The sequence below is a fragment of the Dermacentor andersoni genome, chromosome 4 (genome assembly GCF_023375885.2).
Source record: "Dermacentor andersoni chromosome 4, qqDerAnde1_hic_scaffold, whole genome shotgun sequence".
NCBI lineage: Eukaryota > Metazoa > Arthropoda > Arachnida > Ixodida > Ixodidae > Dermacentor > Dermacentor andersoni.
Genome location: NC_092817.1, coordinates 221471662 through 221494732, shown reverse-complemented (window position 1 = coordinate 221494732; position 23071 = coordinate 221471662). Strand labels below are relative to the sequence as shown.

The window sequence follows — 23071 nt, the reverse complement described above, 5'->3', positions numbered from 1 at the left end:
TATATGTTCACACAGCATTGAGAGTACTGCGACAAAAGGTACAGCATTACATTTTTCAACCATTTTAGGCATCACAGGGCCACAGGTGAGGTGTTGCAACAACGGGAATGACACATCACATACTGAGCACTTTGGCAAGATAAGGTTGCCTCGCAGAAGCTGTTGTAACCATAAAAGTGGCACCATGGCCTCCGAAATCAGACCACGCGCCACACAATCATACAGGCCATGGGAACACCATGGAACAGCATCAGCAGGCTCAGCAGGCTTGGTAACTATGGAGTGCCGACTTCTGCCAAAGCTACGCTGCTATCAGGAAGTACCATATGCCGTCATGGGAGACTGAAATGTGCACCCTAAAGCTGACTTCCGCTTGTATTTTGAATTTTCTCTGACCATAACTTGCATTTGTGTCCGTCAATTTTTATAATTGACTTTGACTTCTGACTTTTGTTCTGTGTTCTATGCATGCTGAGAATAGATCAATAGCAAATATGATGACCTCAAAATGGCGTTGCAGGGCACCTTTAAGGCCTGTCCACACGTGCGCTTGCCTATACGTGCAAGCGCGCGTCTGGGCGTCTATGCCTGTGCAGATGGTGCTGGACGGATTGTATGCATTCAAGTGCGGTACAGATATCAGCGCTCATGCTGCCTCGTATTTCCACGTGCCTGGCTGTTAAACTACAGGGTGGTACAATCAACTCCTATATCTTTCCTTTTTGTGCTGATCTAACAGCTTTAAAGATAAATCAATTACACTTAATAATATTGTAACAGGCTTGTTCGCCTCAGCAACGTGGGCACAGTGTCTGAAAAAGGGCCACTAACACAAGGCAACCACAGTCTGAAAAACCAACAAAGCGAGACACACATGAACGTCAACGTCTTCCTCCATGCTGGCACAGAACTGGCGCCAAAGTGCTCCGGTACAACACTCCCTGGGTAGAAAGGAGCCAACCTGGAGACCTAGGCACAAGACAGCCCAGGCGGGTCGTACCACGGTTTAAGCCATGCAACATGAACTGTTTCGCACCCTTGGAAACAAATGTCGGGAGCTGGCTCGACCGGCTCGATGACATAGTTCACGGGCGACGTTTGCTCTAGGACTCTGTAAGGACCGTGGTACTTGGACAAAAGCTTGGGAGAAAGGCCAAGAGTGGTGGATAGAACCCATAGCCAAATCAGCATTCCGGGGAAATAGTGGGCAATAGATGCAGAAATGTCACGGCGAGATTTTTGATGACACTGGTCTTGCGTGGTAAACGAACGCGCTAGTTGACTACATTCTTCTGCTTAAGCAGCCGCTTCAGAAATAGGTTTCGCTTCAGAAACGTCAGGTTGGTATGGCAGAATTGTGTCTATGGAGTATGATGGTTCACGTAGAAGAGAAGAAAGGTGAGAAATCAGTGGTAGCTTGGGCCGCAATTATACGCGTAGGTTATGAGTGGAAGTACCCGGTCCCAATTTGTGTGATCGTTGGAGACGTACACTGCCAGCATGTAAGCAAGGGTACCATTGAAACGTTCTGTCATGCCGTTAGTTTGAGGATCGTAGGCTGAGGTGGTGCGATGTACAATCTGACATTCCTTTAAGAGGGCTTTGATGATGTTTAAGTGAAACACGCGGCCATGGTAGCTTAGTAGTTTTCGTGATGGACCATGTCACAGAATGGCGTGATGAAGAAGGAAGTAACGTCTTTTGCAGTAGCGGTTGGCAGCGCAGATGTTTCAGCATACCGTGTGAGGTGGTCAATGGTGACAATGACCCACTGGTTGCCATCAGGAGTCTTCGGGGGGGGAACTGAAAAGATGGATTCCAACGCGGTCGAACGGTTGGGCAGGGCAAGGCAATGGCGGTAGAGGGTCCGACGGTGCTATGAGGAGTTGTCTTGCGGCGCTGACATGTAGGGCATGACCAAACATACTGGCGAACGTAGCGATACATGCCACACCAGTAGTACTGCAGGCGAAGATGGGAGTACGTTTTGAATGTGCCAGCATGGCCACATTGGGGGTCATCGTGGAAAACACTGCAAATGTCCGAGCGCAGATGACGAGGAGTAAGCCATCTGCAGATGGTTAAGTAATTGCAACAATACAACAAGCTTTCACGAACGGCAAAGCATGGAGCTTGACGATGAAAGGTGCACGAGGGTGGGTCAGGCGAAGGTCGAGATATATGGTCAAGCAGTGAAGCAATCCAGGGATCTTTGCACTGTTCTGCCGGCATGTCGGTGATGGTAAGCAATGACGAATCGCAGGTGGAAGTTGTTGAGCAGACAGGTTCAGAAGGCAGTGGTGAACAGGAGAGGGTGTCAGGGTCTGAGTGTTTTCGTCCTGAGTGATAAATGACATGGATATTATTTTCTTGAAGGCGTAAAGCCCAGCGAGCGAGGCATCCAGTGGGATCTTTCAATGATGATGATCAAAACAGGCCATGGTGGTTAGCGACAACATCAAATTAATGACCGTAAAGGCAAGTACAAAATTTGCCAACTGCCCAAACAATGGCCAAGCACTCCTTTTCTGTTACGGAGTAGTTTTACTCTGCCTGCGTTGTATGGCTGGCATTTGCCACAACATACTCGTCAAAGCCATGCTTGCATTGGGCGAGTACGGCACCAAGTACGATACCACTAGCGCCCGTGTGTATTTCAGTGGTGCGGTAGGATCAAAGTGACACAGTGTTGGAGGGGATGTGAGGAGTCTGTGAAGCGTTGTAAATGACTCATCACACTCAGGATTTCAAGTCGGGAGGTCAGTGCTGCCGGCAAGAAGCTGCATCAAGGGAGCGATAATGGAGGCGAAATTGCGGATGAAACGCCGGAAATATGAGCACTAGCTGATGAAGCTACAGAACTCCTTTAGAGTACAGGGCTTGGGGTAGTTGGCAACCGTACGAAGCTTCGAAGGCTCTGGTAAGATGCCTTCTTTCAAGACTACGTGGCCTAAGATCACAAGTTTATGAACGCCAAAATGACATTTTTTTCAAGTTCAGCTGTAATCCTACGACAGTGAGATGAGACGCTCGAGAACTTGTTCAAGGCGAGTGGTGTGAGAGGAAAAATCTGCAAAAAATACTACTATACCGTCTAAGTAGCAGAGACAGGTCTGTCATATGAATCCTCCAAGAATAGAGTCCATCATCCTCTTAAAAGTTGCAGGCGCATTGCAAAGGCCAAAAGACATCACATTAAATTCATATTATTACGATATCATCAAGCGATGCTCAAGAAACGAGCCGCCGCGAGAACCACGACGAAGTTGGTTGGTGTGCTTGGCGCGAGCAAGTGTCGGCCTGGCCGCCTGGCACCAGTGAACATAGTCTGTAAATAGCATCTTCTGTCTGTGTCTTTCCACACGCAACATTCTGGTGGAGGTCAGCGATCCCCGTCCTCACCACGGAACTCAGAAGTGGTCGGCAGACCGAGCTTGTCCCCATGGCTCCCGGTGACGCGCCCACCTCTGCAACGGCTTGGGCTTGTCCCACTGCTCCAATCGTCACGGTCGCCCCACATCGCAACCCAGGTGTGTTCTCTGGCCTGGAGGGACAGGATGTTGACGACTGGATCAAACTCTATGAACACGCCAGTGCTAATAACAGGTGGGACCCAACGATTATGCTCACCAATGTCATCTTTTATCTCGGTGGCACCCCACGCGTGTGGCACCAAGGCATGACGACGAGATGACCAGTTGGGACAATTTCAAAGAGAAGCTACGGGAACTGTTCGGCGACCCCATTGGGCGCAAGGCTGCCGTGAGAAAGGCTCTTGCATCTCGTGTTCAGTCATCTACGGAGCCGTACGTTTCCTACATCCTCGACGCATTGGCTCTATGCCGAAAAGCTGACGACGCTATGTCTGAAGCTGATAAAGTGTCACATGTTCTGAAAGGCATCGCCGACGACGCTTTCAATTTGCTTGTTTTCTGCAACATCTCGACTATCGACGCCATCATCAAAGAATGCCGTCGCCTTGAACAAGCTAAGAGCCGCCGAATCACACACCACATCACGCGGCTACCCAACACTGCTGCTACGTCGACATGTGAGGGTCGACCACGTCAGACCACCACCTGTGACGACGTCATCCGTATTGTTCGCCGCTAACTCGAAGCCAACTGTTCGCCAGCTTTCTCCACGACGCCTCCCGATCCGCCAGCAACCACCATTGCGATGATCCAGGCCATCGTCCGACAGGAATTCGAGAACATGGGTCTGAACTCCGTGTGTTCCACGTCTCAACTCAGCGTTCCCCAGTTCTCTAGCTGCCCTCCTCGTCCTCAGCAGTCCTTTTCCGCCACATCTCGCCGCAACCCGTCCGATTGGCGTACCCCTGATGACCGGCCGATCTGCTTCCACTGCTGTCGCATCGGCCACGTTGCTCGTCACTGCCGCAACCGATGGTCACCACCTCCTCGAACATACACCACCGCTTATTCCCGCACCTTTGGACACTCCGTTCCCTATACCACCCGCCATGAATCCACTGCTGCTGATGCTCCTGCTCCGAACCTTCGGTACAGCCGCTCACCCTCACCTCGACACCATCAGTCTCGTTCGCCCCAACCCCGTCGCTTCTCTTCGCCGCCTATCGCCTCCCGAATCCAGCCGGAAAACTAGGCACTGCAGCTTCTGGAGATGAAGCTACGTTGTCGACCCTGCCCTCAAACCCTCTGCTCACGTTACCCACGAACCGAAACCTCCTTGACGTTGACGGCTATCCTGTCACGGCATTCATCGATACAGGAGCACATCTTTCAATTATGAGTGCTGCCTTCCGACGACGACTGAACAAGCTCCTCACCCCGTCCCACCGGCTTTCTTCACCTGCAGCCAAAGTCAATAGCCTACATTGAACTGTTGTCTTTCCCACCAGTTCGTGTTCGCCCCAACCTCGTCGCTTCTCTTCGCCGCCTATCGCCTCCCGTATCCAGCCGGAAAACTAGGCACTGCAGCTTCTGGAGGTGAAGCTACGTTGTCGACCCTGCCCTCAAATCCTCTGCTCACGTTACACACGAACCGAAACCTCCTTGACGTTGACGGCTATCCTGTCACGGCACTCATCGATACAGGAGCACATCTTTCAATTATGAGTGCTGCCTTCCGACGACGACTGAACAAGCTCCTCACCCCGTCCCACCGGCTTTCTTCGCCTGCAGCCAAAGTCAATAGCCTACATTGAACTGTTGTCTTTCCCACCAGTTCCTGATGGCGAGTACCTCGTCACTCCTCTGCCCGACATTCCACTACAGTATGACGTTACCGTGCCTCACAGTATACTTACTATTACTGCGAACCGCACTTTCATGCCTATCTTTAACTTTGGATTGGCAAAGCGAATTCTACCGCAAGGTATTTGCCTTGCCAACGTTGATGGTCTCGGCGACCATCACGTGGCGACTTTATCGACCGATGCTTCTTGCGAGCTTAGCAGGCCCATCGTGCCAGCCTCGGCCGCCAATCCCAAGATACAGAAAATGGTTGCGACGGACCTGTCTTCTGCGCAGGCTGAAGACCTTTATCAAGTATTATCGTCCTAAAGAAATATTTTCGATTTCGACGATCGCCCTTTAGGCCAGACGCTCGCGGTCAAACATTGGATTCGTACTGGTGATGCTACTCCTATTCACAGACGACCGTATCGAGTTTCTGTGTGGGAACGCCAAGTAATTCAAAGCGAAGTGAACAAAATGCTAGACAAAAACATAATTGAGCCTTCTTCAAGTCCCTGGGCGTCACCTGTAGTGTTGGTTAAGAAGAAGGATGGCACGTGGCGCTTCTGTGTAGACTACCGTCATCTGAACAACATTACCAAGAAGGACGTCTACCCGCTCCCACGTATAGACGACGCCCTTGACTGCCTGCACGGTTCCAGCTATTTCTTGTCTATTCATCTTCGTTCGGTATACTGGCAGATTGCTGTTGACAATATGGACAGAGAAAAAACCGCGTTCACCACACCTGATGGCCTATACCAATTTAAAGTAATGCCGCTTTGATTATGCAACGCCCCTGCCACCTTTGAGTGTATGATGGACTCCTTGCTCCGAGGTTTCAAATGGTCCACATGTCTCTGCTACCTCGACGACGTCATCATCTTCTCGCCCACGTTCGACATCTCACCTTGAGCGTCTAACAGCTATACTTGATGTATTTCGAAAGGCGAAGCTGCAACTTGCCGTATTTACACGATTGTAAGTCGACCCCTTTTTTTAAATTTGAAAGTCTGAAGTTGGGGGGTCGACTTACAATCGAAACCGAAACATGGCCCCGCCAAAAAAAAGCGATACCAATGGGAGCTACAACGTAGTTATAATTTTATGTTTGCTCTATGGCCCTACCCGTATCTTTTCGCTATCCCGTGTGTTTGTTCGCTTTTCGGAAGGGTTTTTCAACATTTTTGAGAATTTTACAGTGCATGCAACACTCATGGGGGGGTGTCGATAGTTGATGGAAGCGCCGCTGTTCCCATTTGCGGCTGCACCCTCAGAACGGCGGCGCTTGCGGGGAGTATCGGTAGTTCATGGAAGAGCAGACACCGCTCGCTGGTTTCTCTTTAAGGCATTAGTATTGGCATGGTATTGGTTTGACGCGTTCCACTTGACTGCCGGCTACGTGCTACTTCTATGCTTCCCCAGTCGTCATGAGTGCTCCAGGCCCACTAATCGTTCGGCACTCGTTCACAGCAGCGTTAAAGAGGGCTGCCATCCTTTACGCCGAAGAAACAAATCACTGCACAGCGGGCCGCAATTTCGATGTTTCTAAACGGGTGGTGCGAGAGTGGCGACTGCAGCGAAGCGAAATTTTCACCTGCGACGACAAGTGAGAAATTTCCCACGTGCCAAAGTCTGGACGCTTTCCGCAGCTGTAGGTTAAGCTTGCGGCGTACGTCGCTGAAATGCGTGATCGGTCCGTGCCAGTGAAGTGCGACGTGGTCATGAAACAAGCCCGGACCTTCGCCTTAATTTTAAGGTTCTGCTCCGCCGTGAGTACAACGAGTGGCTGGCGGCAGAAGACTGCGAAATTACGCCAACCGGACCTGTCAAAAGAGCCTCCCTGACGGCTGCGTGTGGTTGGGTGCATTTGGCGTGGGCTGCTGTTCTGCAAGATGTCCTGGTGCGGTTGTTTGCCAAATTTCAAATTTCGCTGGACCACGACGCGCTGTGGGACCGCAGCAACGATGGCGATGGCAGCACTAGTGAAGACGAGTAGCCCAGTGACCATGTCAGCTACTAATAAATTTTCGTTATCGAATGCGCCCTCGGGTACGCTCTCTTATTTCTTTTTTTTCGGTCACGCGATATGGGGGGGTCGACTTACATTCGAGTCGACTTACAATCGTGTAAATACGGTAACTCGTCCAAATGTCGTTTCGGCCGCCGCCAAATTACTGTTCTGGGCCATCTCGTACAGCCTGATCCCGACAAAACTCGCGCTGTCAGAGAGTTTCCGGTTCCGAAGACAGCCGCAGACGTGCGAAGTTTTATAGGGCTATGCTCGTACGTTCGCCGTTTTGTTCCAGATTTTGCGACAATTGCTAGACCCCTAACTAACCTTTTGAAGAAAGGCGTACAATTCTCGTGGGGCACTGGAGAGGCTGCCGCCTTCTCTCGTCTCGTCACTCTTCTAACCTCACCATCCATTTTCGCCCACTTCGACGCTGATGCCCCTACAAAATTGCGTACAGATGCCAGCGGTCATGGCGTAGGTGCCGTCTTAGCCCAGCGTCAGCATGGCCAGGATCGCATTATAGCTAATGCAAGCCGCCTCCTCGCACCATCGGAGCGCAACTATTCCATTACGGAACGAGAATGCCTTGCTGTTGTCTGGGCGGTTGCGAAGTTCCGTCCTTACCTTTACGGTCGCCCTTTTTCCGTAGTCACTGACCATCATGCTTCTGCTGGCTCTCTTCGCTAAAAGATCCGGCTTGGTCGATGGGCTTTGAGGCTACAAGAATTTTCGTATTCCGTGGTGTACAAGTCTGGCCGCCTGCACCAAGATGCTGACAGCTTGTCGCGTTACCCTGTTGACGACTCTGACTCCTCTAATATTGCCAGTGCTTCTTGTGTATTCTCTGTATCACAGCTGCTTCATTTCGCCGACGAGCAACGCCGTGACGCCTACATCAGAGCACTCATCGACCATTTTGAGCTCTCTCCGGCCGATGCTACTCTACGCCTCTTCGTCATCCGCGACGGTACTCTGTACCGTCGTACCCTTCATCTGGACGGCTCTGAGTTCCTACTTGTCATACCTAAACACATCCGCTCAACCGTTCTAGAAGAGCTTCACGACGCACCAACGTCAGGACATCTCGGCGTATCTCAAACCTACGACCGTGTACGTCGCCGTTTTTTCTGGCCGGGCCTTGCCCGTTCCGTACGACGTTACATCGCCGCTTGTGAAGTTTGCCAACGACGCAAGAAGCCTTCCCAGCTCCCTGCTCAGGGATGTCGAGCAGCCGCTCGACATCCCTGCCGAGCCCTTTCATCGTGTCGGCTTAGACCTTCTCGGCCCATTCCCGGAATCTACATCAGGGAACAAGTGGGTTGCAGTCACGGTGGACTATGCGACCCGCTACGCCGTAACCCGTGCTCTTCCGACGAGTTGTGCAACTGATGTTGCGGACTTCCTCCTACATATTATTTTGATGCATGGTGCTCCGCGTCACTTGCTAACAGACCGTGGCCGTACGTTTTTGGCCAAAGTCATCGATGACATCATGCGTGCCTGCTCAATACGGCATAAATTTACCACCTCCTACCATATCCAAACGAACGGCCTCACTGAGTGCTTGAACCACACTTTTACAGACATGCTATCCAAATACGTTTCCGACGACCACCGTGACTGGGACCAGGCTCTACCTTACATTACCTTTGCATACAACTCTTCTCGTCTCGAAACTGCTGGCTTTTCCCCGTTTTACCTCTTGTATTGCCGTGAACCAACGCTACCACTGGACACTGTGCTTCCGTCCACCACAGCTTCAACTAGCGCTTATGCCCGTGATGCAATCACCCATGCTGACCACGCTCGCCAACTTGCGCGCGCTCGTGTACAAGTGTCTCAAGACAAGCAGAAGCAATGCTACGACCTCCGTCACCGTGATGTCCATCTTGTGCCCGGCAGCCTCGTGTTGCTTTGGTCACCTTCGCGTAAAGTTGGCCTATGTGAAAAACTCCTTTCTTGTTACACAGGCCCATATCGCGTGCTCCGCAAATGGACTGATGTCACCTATGAAATCGTTCTAGCCACGCCCACTATGTCCTCCGCTGTGACAACCAGTGACATTGTCCACGTCGCCTGACTCAAGCCCTACAAGTCTCCACGCGCCTTGGATATTTAACAGCACCGCGACGGTACTTTTGCCGCCGGGGGGGTAGCATTACGATATGATCAAGTGATGCTCAAGAAACGAACCGCCGCGAGAACGACGACGAAGTTGGTCGGTGCGCTTGGCGCGAGCCAGTGTCGGCCTGGCTGCCTGGCTCAAGTGTAAATAGCCTGTAAATAGCGTCTTCTGTCTGTGTCTTTCCACACGTAACTATATAAACCGTCAGGGGTGACAAAAGCTGTTTCTGGACATTCAGATTCAGCTATGGGCACTTGCCAATAGCTGGAGAGCAGATCCGACGATGAGAAATATTCGGCTTCTTGAAGGCAATCCAGTGCGTCGTCAATATGCGGTATCGAATAGACATCCTTGCATGTAATCTTGTTTAGTCGGCGGTAATCAACGCAAAACCTGATTGCACCATCCTTTTTATGCACCAACACGACTGAAGAAGCCGGGGGACTGTAGGATTCTTGAATCACGCCACATTTCAGCATGTCATCGACGTGGTTGCAAATAACATGGTGTTCAGTCAGTGATACCCGTTAGGGATGCTGGCGCAGTGGAGCATGGTCACCATTGTCAATACAGTAACCAACCGCAGACGTGCGCACCCAAGGAAGGTTGGTCGAGATCGAAAAACGCACAAAAACGTTCAAGTCGTTGATCGACTTGGCTGCACTGGGCTTGAGTGAGCGCGTTATCTATGCTGCACAACAAGATGACTTGGTCATCTTCGGCGGGTGTGGTGGCAGAAGTGACTGCATCAAGAGGCAGTAGTGCCACATCAGGAGATGCCTGGGCTGGGAAAATGGCATGAAAAGCGTCCATATGGCCAAGACATACACCGTGTAATAAAGTTGAAGGGCAGGGAAAGGGATTGCATGCATAAATGGCACCACAACCATCAGCAAGTTCGATGACTGCAAATGGAAGTATGAGGTTCTGGCGACGAGCATAATCTTCAGACGGCATAAAAAAAGCACTTGAATAGGTGATAGAGCCACAGCGAATGGACACCAAGGCGGCCGAGAACAAAGAAATGACGATTTTGGCAGCGATGACCACATTCGGTGACAGGTATGTAGGGTCTGCGATTATCATACTGAACGGATACAGGGCCAGTTGTGCACGAGCACAATCGACTCCAGCATGATGTTTGGAAAGGAAGTCCCACTCTAGGATAACAACACATGACGCACACGAGTGGATGACAAATTCGACAACATACAGCACGTCTTCAATCAAAACACGAGCGGTGCACGCAGCCAAAGGCTTAACGTGCTGCGAGCTGGCCATACGTAATGACAGGTCAGGAACCGGTATCGTCACTTTTTTCAGTTTGCGGCACAGTAGTTCACTTATTTCAGAAACGGCAGCTATGTCGAAAATAGCTTTGGTCGCGGAACCATCTATAAACACTGTGATTTCATTAGGGGGCAAAGTATGAGGCCTTGAACATTTCAACGACAGTGCAGTTCTTGCCTCAGGAACTGCGGCAGTTAGTTTTCCCTCGGCAGAGAATTGAACCACCGAAGCATGGGGGAAATGGAGCGGCAGCAAGGTGAAGGCGACCGACATGAGCTGAAGGTGGCACGAATACTGAGGCTAATTAAAATCAATTAATGTTGAATTATTAGACCAATCAAAAGTTACTAAAGTTAAGTCAACGGAGCCTAATCAAGAATTAAGGGTACCTTGAGATTAGTTAGAATTAAGTCATCTTAATTATAATTTACAGATACAAACGTCCTCGTCATAACTTTAACTGAGGTTAATTAGATAATTAAGAACATGTCATCAATATAAATAACTAAGCCTGAATAATAAATAACAAAATAATTAAGTTTATTTACCTAAGCTAAAGGTTCACCTGAGTGCACTGCTGTCCTAAACCACTCTGAATCAGGTGTGGTCTACTCATGCTATGGGGGGAGTGGGTAGCCAGGGCTCTCCACTGCAAAAAGTATGCAGTAACTCTGCTGGAGTTGTCAAAGTGTGCATAAGCCTACCCCCAAATTTAGGTTGGCCCACCCCCAACTTTCAACTTGGCCCACTACCAAACTTAAGTTGGCCCACACTCAAATTTCAGATTAGCCCACTCCAAATTTCAAGTTGGCCCACCCCCAAAATTTAAAGCTGGTCCGCCCCCAAATTTTAAGTTGGCGGACCTTGAACTTTAAATTGGCCCATTACCAAATTTATGTTGGCCTACACCCAAATTTCAAGTTGGCCCACCACTACTATAGGCTTCCCAATGCATTTTCTGTGGACCCTATGTACGGTTACTCTCTCAAATCATTCTTTTTTTCAGTTGTTCCTCATTGCTTATAAAGCTACCAATCACCAAAATATTTACACTATTATAATGATTAAATGTTGTAACTTTGCACATTACGCATTTTTGTGCAGATACAGGGCATTACACTTTCCGTGTGGCGGACAGATCTTGCTGCGGTACTCGCCAAACAATGCTTGCGCATTAAAATACGCTAGGAGTGCATATTAACCAGCGGGCATATGTTGGTCCTTCCACGTTGCCAATGTGCTAGCGTGCCGAGTGCGGTTTGATAGCAGCAGATGGTGCGTTGCAGGCCCCGCCTGTTGCGCATCCACCTGGCGTGGGAGGCAGTCCACAGCCGCTTGCCTATCAGCCGTGCTTGCTTATTCCGGCCGCCAATAGACGACGCCACAAGCGGACGCGCTTCCCCTTGGTGCCTGTTGCTGGAGCTCTAAGCAGCCTCCGCAGAGCACAGGCCACGCGTTCGCATGTTCGTTTTCATAAAGGACCACCCTGTATTTGAACTGGCCGTACGGGACGTGACGGCGAGAAGCTGGTGACTGGGCTGCTTAGCGCTGGCGGCAGGCGCACATATGAGTGAGTGACGGCTTCAGCATAAGTGAGAGGCACTGCAACGTGCGGCAGTGCTGCAGGGGATGGCAGTGCCTCAGCGACGTGCGTCTGAATGACACGATGGAGCGAGTTGTCCGATGCGGTAGGGGTCTCGGGAACAGATGTCACAAGGGAGAGCTGGTGGTCCACTTCTTCGCGGATGTACTGCTTAATTTGCAGCAGCAGGGCAGAATATTTAGCTCCAGCACGTGCGGTTTCCAAGGCTGAAATTTTCGTGCGTTGCGTAGTGGTATGACACGTGGAAAGGCGTTCCTTACGCAGCTCATCAAAACTTTGGCGCAGTTTAATTCATCATCATCATCACTATCATCATCAGCAGCACCAGCAGCAGCAGCAGCAGCAGCAGCAGCAGCCTATTTTATGTCCACTGCAGGACGAAGGCCCCTCCCTGCGATCTCCAATTACCCCCGTCCTGCACCAACCGATTCTAACTAGCGCCCATGAATTTCCTAATTTCATCGCCCCACCTAGTCTTCTGCCATCTTCGACTGCGCTTACCTTCTCTTGGTACCCATTCTGTAACCCTAATGGACTATCGGTTATCTAAATCTGCGCATTACATGACCTGCCCAGCTCCATTTATTTTTCTTAATGTCAATTAGAATATCGGCTATACCCTTCATAGTAAAATATTTAGCGCGCACAATTGACAAGGACACAGTGAAGGGGGACACAAGAGCGCTTACTCACAACTATTTTATTTTCGGAAAGATACAGAACATATATATACCCCAGCTATCAGCGCTGAGCATGCGCAACAAGAGTGGTCAGTAAAACAGAAACAGATTAAAAACAGATTAAGAAGGTTCATCCAGTATTTAAAAAGGTAAATTCATTTTCAGTGATTGCAACCGATGGTTGGCTTATGCATTTTTCAGCGCACTTTCTTATATAAAATGCTTCTGTGATTTCCCGTGTTAGTTTGTTTTTATCTGAAAACAAAATGTCAGTGTTAAAAAATACCGGATCACAATGACATATAGTATTACAGTGGTTCGACAAGTGTGAATGGTTTTCTTTACCGAGAGAACGTTCATGTTCTTTTAGACGGGTGTTTATGCACCGACCGGTTTGTCCTATGTACATGTTGCCACAGGTCAACGGAAGCCGGTACACAACACCTATTCTGCATTTGGTGAATTATTGATCGTCTTTTAGGCCGCAGCTGCATTTTTTTACCCTATTGTCTGACTTATTGGAAATAGCTTGGCACAGTTTTTGCACCTTGTTAGAAGCACTGAAAACCACTTCAACGCCATACCGGCTGACAACATTCTTTAGGCTATGGGAAAAATAATAGACGTAAGGTACAACTGCAAGGCGCTTTTTGTTCGTGCTAAGCCTGTTCCTTGAATCTGTGGGTTGTACGCCCTTTACTATTTTAATTACCTTTTCGGCCGCTCTGACTATAATGTGTTCCGAGAATCCCACCAAAGCTAGTCTTGTTACCTGATTGGCAAAGCTTTCTTTTATTCGGTGGCAACAAGATTTTACTAAAGCAGCTCGAAGGCAAGACACCGCAATTCCGCTTTTTACAATCTTCGAATGTCCTGATTTGTACTGTAATATGGGCTTTTTTGATCTAGGGCTGTACATCCAGCATGTGTGATCGGGTAGCAATCGCAGAGGAAGATCTAGAAACTGTAGTTCGTTTTCTTTAGCAATCTCATGGGTAAACTTAAGGCCTAGGCCACATTCATAGAACACTTTCAGTACATTAACCACATTACAGCCATGTTCATTCCCATCAAAAATAACCAAAAAATCAACAAATCGGAAAAATTTTGCCAAGCTTCCTAAAGCACTGTGAATACTTTTGTCTACACGAGCTAAAAAAATGTCGCTGAGTATTGGCGCTACCTTGGAACCTATACATATACCTGATTTTTGCACATACATTGCTTCATTCCAGCCGACAAAAGTAGAACTAAGATAAAAGAATAGTATTTCCATAAAGCTTTCCATGGGTGCTCCGCTGTCATTTCTAAGTTTTATTTCATCATTATCTTCGCAAATACACATTTTAACATTTTTTAACAGCTCTGTGTGTGGAATCGAGTAAAATAGATCTTGTACGTCAACACTGAAGGTGCTGCATCCCTTTGTTTTGTTTTCCCTCAAATATAGTACAACAGCCTCAGAATTACAGATTGCTAACGGACCGGGGATTCTTAACGAGGAAAGCTGTTTCTGGATAAACGACGCTACCTGCTGCTGCCAAGTGCTTCTTTCAGTAACAATGGCTCTGAACGGCTCTCCAGGTTTGTGCGTTTTACATGAGAAAAACACTTCAAGATGCAGGCCCTAAGCTTTTTTCACTGAGGCACATAGGGGCTTTCTAAATTGAGGGAACGCAGTAATTCAATAGCGTGCTGTTTTTGTTTGGCAGGCTTAACATCAATTCTCTTGAAATATTGATCCATAGCTTTACAAGCTTTTTGAGTGAGATGTCTTTATAGTTGCTTGTGCATGCGTGACAACATGCCAGTTAATTTAGTCAGTAATCGAATGTTTACAAATTTATACTGCCAATAAAGCTACTATCCCTACTTCGTACAGCTGTCTAATAATTTGCTATCGCAATTGATGCTTTGCCTATCGGGCGAAAAAACTGCGACTCTTTATTCCAAATCTGCCATTAGCCCTTCGTTAAAGGTCAAAATGGCTCAGGCCTCGCCCATATGGGTACAAAGACATATTGGGATTGTTTTACTTATACTGGCCCTGGGGAGAGAGACACCTGGCTGCAGAAGCCACTGCAGTGCGTGCCTCCCTAATACCTATGTAGCTCGCTGGCAGTGCCCTCAACCTACTCTTCGTTGATTGGCGCCTTGGCTAGGGAGCGCCGCGCTGCTCAGCCCACCTGGCCGCATTCAGTCTAAATACAGCCACCCTGGCCGACAGCAGCAATAACATCCAGGAGTGGCTGCACAGATGCCAGCCACTTGCCAGAAGAGCCGCAAAGTCCAGTGTTATAAGCATGAAAATGACAAGACTGTGCGGGAGACATCATCGCGCGTCGTGCGGAACGTGAATGGCTGTGCTCTTTTTCAAAGAACGAATCTGCTCGCTGTTCATGGCCACTGCCAGAGCATACACACCGAATCTGTTCTGGCGCAGCATGGTGCAGGAATTTGTATTTGTATCGAAATGACGCTATTGGCGCCGGAGTCCCACCCCTGATGACATCACGTATGGCATGTCCATGTTAAGTTTGACCAATTTGGAATGGCTGGACTTGTAATTAAAAATGCCTGCTTTGATCACAGTGAGTAGGCCCAACAAATGTGTGCCCAGAGTAAGGTGATATGAAGGTATAAAAATTGAATGCAATTTCCTTTGGAAAATTCTAACTCTATCACAACACTTAAAAACCCAACTAGATAATCTACTTAGTCGAACTTCCATATACATTCCAAACCACCAGATAGTCATCTATGTACCTGACGACAGTTTTGGTACTGGTTACCCAATCTTTTTTCAATTACACAATCGCCAAAACTACGTAAAATATGGCTCAGAGAGGTCCTGAACCACCCCACGGGCTTAGTGAAACACACAGTCCCCCGATAGCATATGCCGCTGTGATATCATCTCAGCCATATTTTGCATTTGTGCATGGCGTGTGGAGCTCACAAGAGGAGCGTAAAGTCACCTTTCTCTCAAATGCTTTTTTTTAACAGAAGTAGGCTTCTTACTCTTTTCTGGATGCTTTATTTCGTTATATAGCAGATTTCCATACGCGGCTGCGTATGGAAATCTGCTATACTGACCACTGACCAATAGCTTGGGTCACACTGACCCAAGAAGCACACTGACCAATAGCTTGGGTCAGTGTGCTTCTTCATACTCTTAGTGTGTGTACTTATTGACAAAGTTGTTATATTAAAAAGGCTGAAGTAAGCAAAAATCTCCTTTCGAATTTCGATAATAATTACATACATCCAGAAGAAGTCAACTATAATCTGCTCACACTCGGCCGCGGCCCACCTGCATAGGAATTAAACTCTGGCGACCCTGCTTATCGGTGTCGTAGCCATCAGGTCTCCCTAATTTCAACAAGTTTTGAACACTCAATCAACTAGCCTCAAACCACGGGAAACAACATCAAACCACACGCACACTTGCCCACGCACGCTCACTCCTGGCCACTCGTGGTTAGACGCCTCGGCAGACTTTGCTTCGTATTGAGCTGTTGATAGCTCTTCAAAATGCACAAGTTGGATGTGGCTACCATCCATCAATCAAGCTGGTGCAAGACAAAGCCAGTTAGCACGACGTAGCATAGCAAGACTCGAACATATGAGTATGAGCATGCACTTAAGCCCTGTGTTTCACAAAGCAAACACGGTGCATACACGTAGTTGCATGTAGCTGCAGTCTGCTACGTAGCATAGATACTGCGGCAGCCGCGGTGTGCTGTGACAAGTCCCCTGGCACACTATGACTCGCTCAGGACAGAAGTGTTTGACTTACATTTGGCACATCGTAGGCGCTAATAACGGAAGTAGTGGCATCCACACAAACATCCAAAATATAGGGTGGTTGCTTGGGCTAGTTGGTAATTCATGATAAAAAATTATGCACAGTGCGAGGGACAAGGACTGCGAGAGACGACATACACAGCGCTGACTTCCAACAATATTTTGTTGCATTGCCACATCATGTGTATATGACATAATAGTTCTGCGAGAACACGCAGGGCGAAGAGAAGTAATTAATGAATGGAAAATCAGACATCCACCCGTTCATAGCAATTGCTACAAAGGAAACCCATATGGGTTCCTCGAAAGAAAAGCCTCGCAGTTGAAGAAAAATTTGTCCTGGTTCGGGACTTGAACCCGGGACCACCGCCTCTACGGGGCAGCCTCTCTACTATCTGAGCTAACCAGACGGCTAGCAGATGGTAGAGCGAAGTCGAATTTGTCAACAACTCGAAGCAAAGGCAAGAGTTTGACATAATAGTTCTGCAGAAACCCACAGGGTGGAGAGAAGTAATTAATGAAGGGAAAATCAGACATCCACCCGTTCGTAGCAATTGCTACAATGGAAACCCATACAGGCCACGTAGTTTCTCAGCCTCATTTGACTCACTGCCGAAACAGAACATGGCTGATCCGCCCACTGATCAATGCACAATGTTGCCAGTGAAAAGGAAGCGCACTACTATAGATTTGGAAACAAAGTGCTTTTAACCGATGAGGCACCATCGTGAACGTATTTGCATCGGATAGCGACAGTGATGGCCACGATGGCAGTGCTGACGCAGTAGGGCATGCTCCCTCAACACTGTTCCCACGGGAGGTCCTGTAGATGATCCAGTCCCTCATGGGCTTGTTTTCATGGGGTTTCTGCTTCACTATGTGGAGCATCGAGATGCCTTGGAGAAGGATGTCTGCAAGCTTTGCATAAAACAAACAAGGCTGACAAACATGCGGCATTCTCGTGCAAGCCAGTGGGAAGTACATAGTGAGTTGCTGGTGGCGATCTCGTCCCAGCGTTTCTTCTGTATTTCTCAAGCTGACATGCTACCACGGCAACCTTCCTGCATTCTTTAAAAGGCACCTTTTGGGGCCACCAAAGTGATGCCTCGGCGGAGCTTGTATGTCACTTGCCACCCGTGGCCCCTGTTTACAGTGGTTATAGCAGTGCCATTGTTGAATGCCGACAGCCACGGCCTGTTAACAACACGCAATCGCAGCATGCAGGAAGCAGAGTTAAACAGTTAAACGAACTAACACAATCAGAAGCCAGATGGAGAAAGGTGGTGGGGAGAGGAACTGGCCTCCCCCCCATTATAGTTTTCTCGGAACAGCTGTGCCATCCCCCATTTTGATTTCTTTTTTTCATGCAACTCGGTTATAACAAATATCGGTTATAACAATAGAATTTTCGTGGCACCTGAATATTGTTATAAGTGGGTTCGACTACAGTCAAACCTATTTATAATGATATCTGTTTTAACAATGTATTGGTTATAACAATGAGTAGCTGCTGCACTGTCAACTTTTGTATGTTTTCCATGGTGAAATAACCCGCTTACTAAAATGCCACGATGCTGCATTATCAGTTATAATGATGAAGTCTGGCTGCTCGGTGTCTGTGCTGAAAGGTAGTGAAATCCTTCAAAAGACAAAAAAAACCCCAGAAAATTCAAGCTGCTGCATGTTGGCCTGCTGCCAGAACAGCTGCCATGCCCTCATTTTCTAGCCTTCTCTATGTGCCTCTCTCCCGTCAACCTTCCAGCCCTCTGGACACGAATAAATAGCTGCACCCATAGCTCTGCACTGCGCCGCCCTTTGAAACACGAATGGACTGCGCCAAATGTGCTGCTTCCAGATTTCTTGCTGGATCCTCATTCGGCGCAGTTCTGTAAACAGCTTTAACCACTCGCATTTGTCTTTGTTGGTTGGGTCGAAATCATTTCTGGCCACGTGGTTTCTCAGCCTCGTTTGCCTCGCTGCCGAAACGAAAGATGGCTGATTTGCCCACTGATCATTGGCAATGCACGACGTTGCCAGTTAAAAGAAAGTGCACGGCTATAAATATGGAAACTAAGAGCTTCTAACCGATGAGGCGATTGTCACGAACGTTCTTGCATCGCATAGCGATGGCGACAAGGGCACCAATGACATGATAGGGCAGGCTGCCTCAACGTTGTCCTCACATGAGGGCTGGCAGACAATTCAATCCCTCCCTCTGGGACTTTGTTTTCATGGGGAATCTTCTGTGGAGCACCTGGATGCCTTGGAGAAGGACGTCGGCAAGGTTCACGCAAAGCATGCACGGCTGACGGACGTAGGGTTTTCTCATGGAAGCCAACATGGCGAGATGCTTGTGGCATCTGGCCTGAGCACTTCATCTGGATTTCACAAGCTGACAGGCTGCCGTGTCAACCTTCTCGCATTCTTTAAAAGGCCCCTTATGGGGCCACCAAAGCGATGTCTTTGTAGAGCTCGCATATCGCTTGCCGCCCATGACCCCTCTTTGCAGTTGTTATAGCAATGTCATTCTTTAACGCCAACAGCCACAGCATGTTACACGTGATTGGAGCACCCAGGAAGCAGTTAAACGAATGAACACAATCAGTAGCAGGATGGAAGGTGGTGGGGAGGGGCACTGGCCTCCCCGCCATTACAGTATTACATCAGCTCTGCCACCCCCTATTTTGATTTTTTCATGCAACCCGGTTATAACAATTATCGGTTATAACGATGGAATTTTTTCGGCATTTGAATGCTGTTTAAGTGGGTTCAACTGTATATAACGAAATGTGTCTGTATGTGTTTTTGTATAACAAAACTTCACTGCCACCGCAAACTAATGCAAAGACAACAAGTTGAAACTTCTGCCGACGCAGATGGTCACATGACGGAATTACAAGCGGCTGCTTGCAAATGCACCTCTCAAATCACGCGCTGCACAACAAGAGCAACCACCAAAGTAGAGCTGCATCATGTTCCGTATAAAGTCCAAGGGCGATAAGATCCTATCGCGCTCCACGCATTGTGGGCTTTAGGTGAGAGTGAAATTGCGCGAGGGTAAGACAAGAAAGATGGTGGCTTCACGGGTGCCGCCTTCCTGCATGAGCAAAGAAAGAGAGTGGGACGGGAGCGAGCTCGCGGTAATGCGATCAAGCAATGGAGTAATATCAAGTGCATGCAAGGGACAAGGAGGGAGTAGGGTGTAACATTGCGCACATCTCGATTTATGGTCTCAGCCGTGGTTGCGCAAGGCTGTAAGCGTGGCTGAGCACATACGCAGCCGCGCACCCTGCCTTTAGAGGTAATCTGCCGCATGTACAAAGAGTGGGCGCTCCGAGACTGCGTGGCATCATGTAAGCTGTCTAGAGCATGTTTAATATTGGAGATTGCATAATCTCAAGTTTCCACCTGTTGGAGTTAGAGGCCAACGAAGGCAGACCATAGCGTCCTCCCAGTGAAGGCAGAGCTATCAGCCACGGGGGCAGAGTGCACATGAAAGCATGGCTGGCTTTGCTTAATTGCTACCACAGACGTGAAGATATCGTCGACAAGGCATGAAACTGTATAATTCTTTCTTTCTTTCTTTCTTTATTGATTTATTTAAGACAATGAACAGATTGTCTTAGGGGACACGGCTAAAGGCAAACATTTGCCTGACTAGGCCGGGCCACCCGTACATTGGCAGCAACATGGCAGTGGCAGGCTTTCAGGAGGCCACACATGAAATTATATATTATAGTACACATTTTCAACATTTGAGTACACAATTCGCGTAAGAAGAAAGAAAAAAGGTTAAAGTTTATACAGTTTTCTAATCAATTGAAGCACAACAACAACAGGAAAAAAGAAAAAAAAGCATGTATGAAATGTTTTATACCTGTAGCTGAAAGGTTAAAGTTTACACAGTTTTCTAAAAAACAACAAGAAACATGTACAAAATTTTCTATACCTGAAGTTGAGCATTTCTATTAGTCTTCGGATAGTAACAATTCTTTTACCGTTTTCTTAAAGTTTTGCTTTGAAATTCCAGAATTTAGCAGGTCCAATACCAAGGGGTAGTCGTTTAGAAGGTTAGGAAGTTGAACTGCTAGTTTTTGATCTCCGTATTTTGTTCTGCAACGTGGTTTTCCTATCAGAGTTTTTCTGAGGTTATAGCTTGTCGTTCTGCCATGGTATGTACTTTGGAAGGAACATTACTCTTCCCAGAATTGCCGTGAAATTTCGAGGAATAATTTGTAAGTGTGAAGTTTTGATGCTGTTAATATTTTATATTTGTTATAGTATGGTTTAGTGGTATCAGTACGTTCTAAGTTACCTATCGCGCGTAGTGCGCGGTTTTGGAGTGTTTGAATTGATTTTAAGTTAGTTTGTGTAGTGGTTGACCAAACTAGAAAACAATAAGTTAATCGAGAATGTATAAGCGCGTTGTAAATAATGCGCTTCACATTTATCGGTAGCAAATATCGCAACCTATTTAGCACACCGACAGCACGAGCAATATTTTTTCTAAGAACATCTACGTACGGTGACCAGGACATATTTTCATGGAATATAATTCCTAAAAATCTGGCTGTTGGTGCCTGTTCGAGGCTGACTTTCTGAAATTGGAGTGTTAGCTGAGGGTGGATTATTGTTCCTTTTGATTTAAACACTAGATACTTAGTTTTAGTTATGTTTAATTGGAGTTTATTCGCATTTAGCCACAAGCTTAGTTGCTGTAACCAGATGTTAGCTTGCTCAAAAAGATTTCCTATTTCCCTTCCTGAGAAGAACACGTTAGTATCATCCGCGTATAATATAATATTGGAACAGCCTTGAATATTGACAATATCATTAATATAGAGTAAAAATAAAACAGGCCCCAAGACGGATCCTTGTGGCACGCCGTACTTAATGTGCTGAATTTCGGAACTAACTCCATTTATTGTTGTGTACTGTGTTCTAGAGTGTTTTTAGAGGTAAGATAGCTTTTTATTAAGGATAATGCGACACCACGAATTCCATAAAGAGGTAGCTTTTTCAAAAGGACATCATGTTGCACGCAATCGAAGGCCTTCCTAAAATCTAGAAAGATACCTAGAGTTAACATTCGGTTTTCTATGTTGTCAAGGATTTGTTCCTTTATTTCTAGTAAAGCGGTTTCTGAAGATTTAGCCTTACAGAAACCATATTGCTCCTGAGCTATTATTTTATACGTGTTTAGAAACTCACAAAGTCTTCTATTAATTACATGTTCAGCAATTTTCGCAAAGACAGAAAGAACGGATATTGGCCTGTAGTTATTCATGTCGTTAACTGGGCCACTTTTATGAATGACAGTCACTCGGGCTAGCTTCATCTTATCTGGAAACACACCGTTAGAAAGAATTAAGTTACAGATATGTGCAAGAGGCATGCTTACAATTTCACTGACGGCTTTCAACGGTTTCACTTTTATATCATCTTCACCTGAAGCACAACTGTCTTTCAACGATAAGATTATGGTCTGTATCTCGTGCTGCTCAGTAGGCGCCAAGAACACCGTAGAAGAACACCGATTTAATATATATTCCGTGCAAGAGACCGGTGTATCATTTTGTGAGGACGCACCAGCATCAATAAAATGAGAATTAAAAGTATTTGCAACCTCAATACCTGACAATTCACTATGCTGAAATGCAACTTTTCTTGCGATAGCGCCTTTGTTAATTACTTCATTGATCGCTTTCCACATGAGATTCGAATTTCCCATGATAGCAAAAAACTTGTTCGCGTAATATTCTTGTTTAGAGCGTTTAATATCAGAATTTAATTTGTTACGCTCAGATTTGAAAGACCGAAAGTCATCTTCACTTCTGCTACACAAAAAAATTTGGAAGAGCTTGTTACGACATTTTATCCTGTTATAGAGGTCACGAGTTATCCAAGGCTTTCTAGCTTTGTTGTGTTTTTTAAACTTCTTAAGTGGAAAACATCTGTTTTATAAGAACGCGAAGGTAGATATAAAAACATCGTAAGCCTTGTTTACATCAGTTTCCGCGGTCACTTCGTCCCACCGATAACCAGAGACTAGTTCAACAAATTTTTTAACACTTTGTTCTGAATAAATTCTTTTTAAGCTTTCGGGGCATATATTGGATGGCTGTTTATGAGGTAGCAGACAGTATATAGGCAAGTGATCACTAAGATCGCACATCAGGACTCCTGCTCTTACATATTCAGGAGAAAAACTCGTCACACAGAGGTCAAGTGTTGTCTGGCTTGTAGGTGTGATGCGAGTAGGCACGTTGATGACATTTGAACACCCGTACGATTCAAAAGTTTCCTGAAAACGCGTATATTCTAGGTTGT

The 23071-nt window shown here is 47.2% G+C and overlaps 1 protein-coding gene across 5 annotated transcripts in view; it reads right to left on the bottom strand.

The window, feature by feature from the left end:
* Window positions 1–23071, bottom strand: part of LOC126538397 (spliceosome-associated protein CWC27 homolog) — a 275758-nt gene that overhangs the window by 87622 nt on the left and 165065 nt on the right. The gene's annotated exons all lie outside the window — the stretch shown is intronic.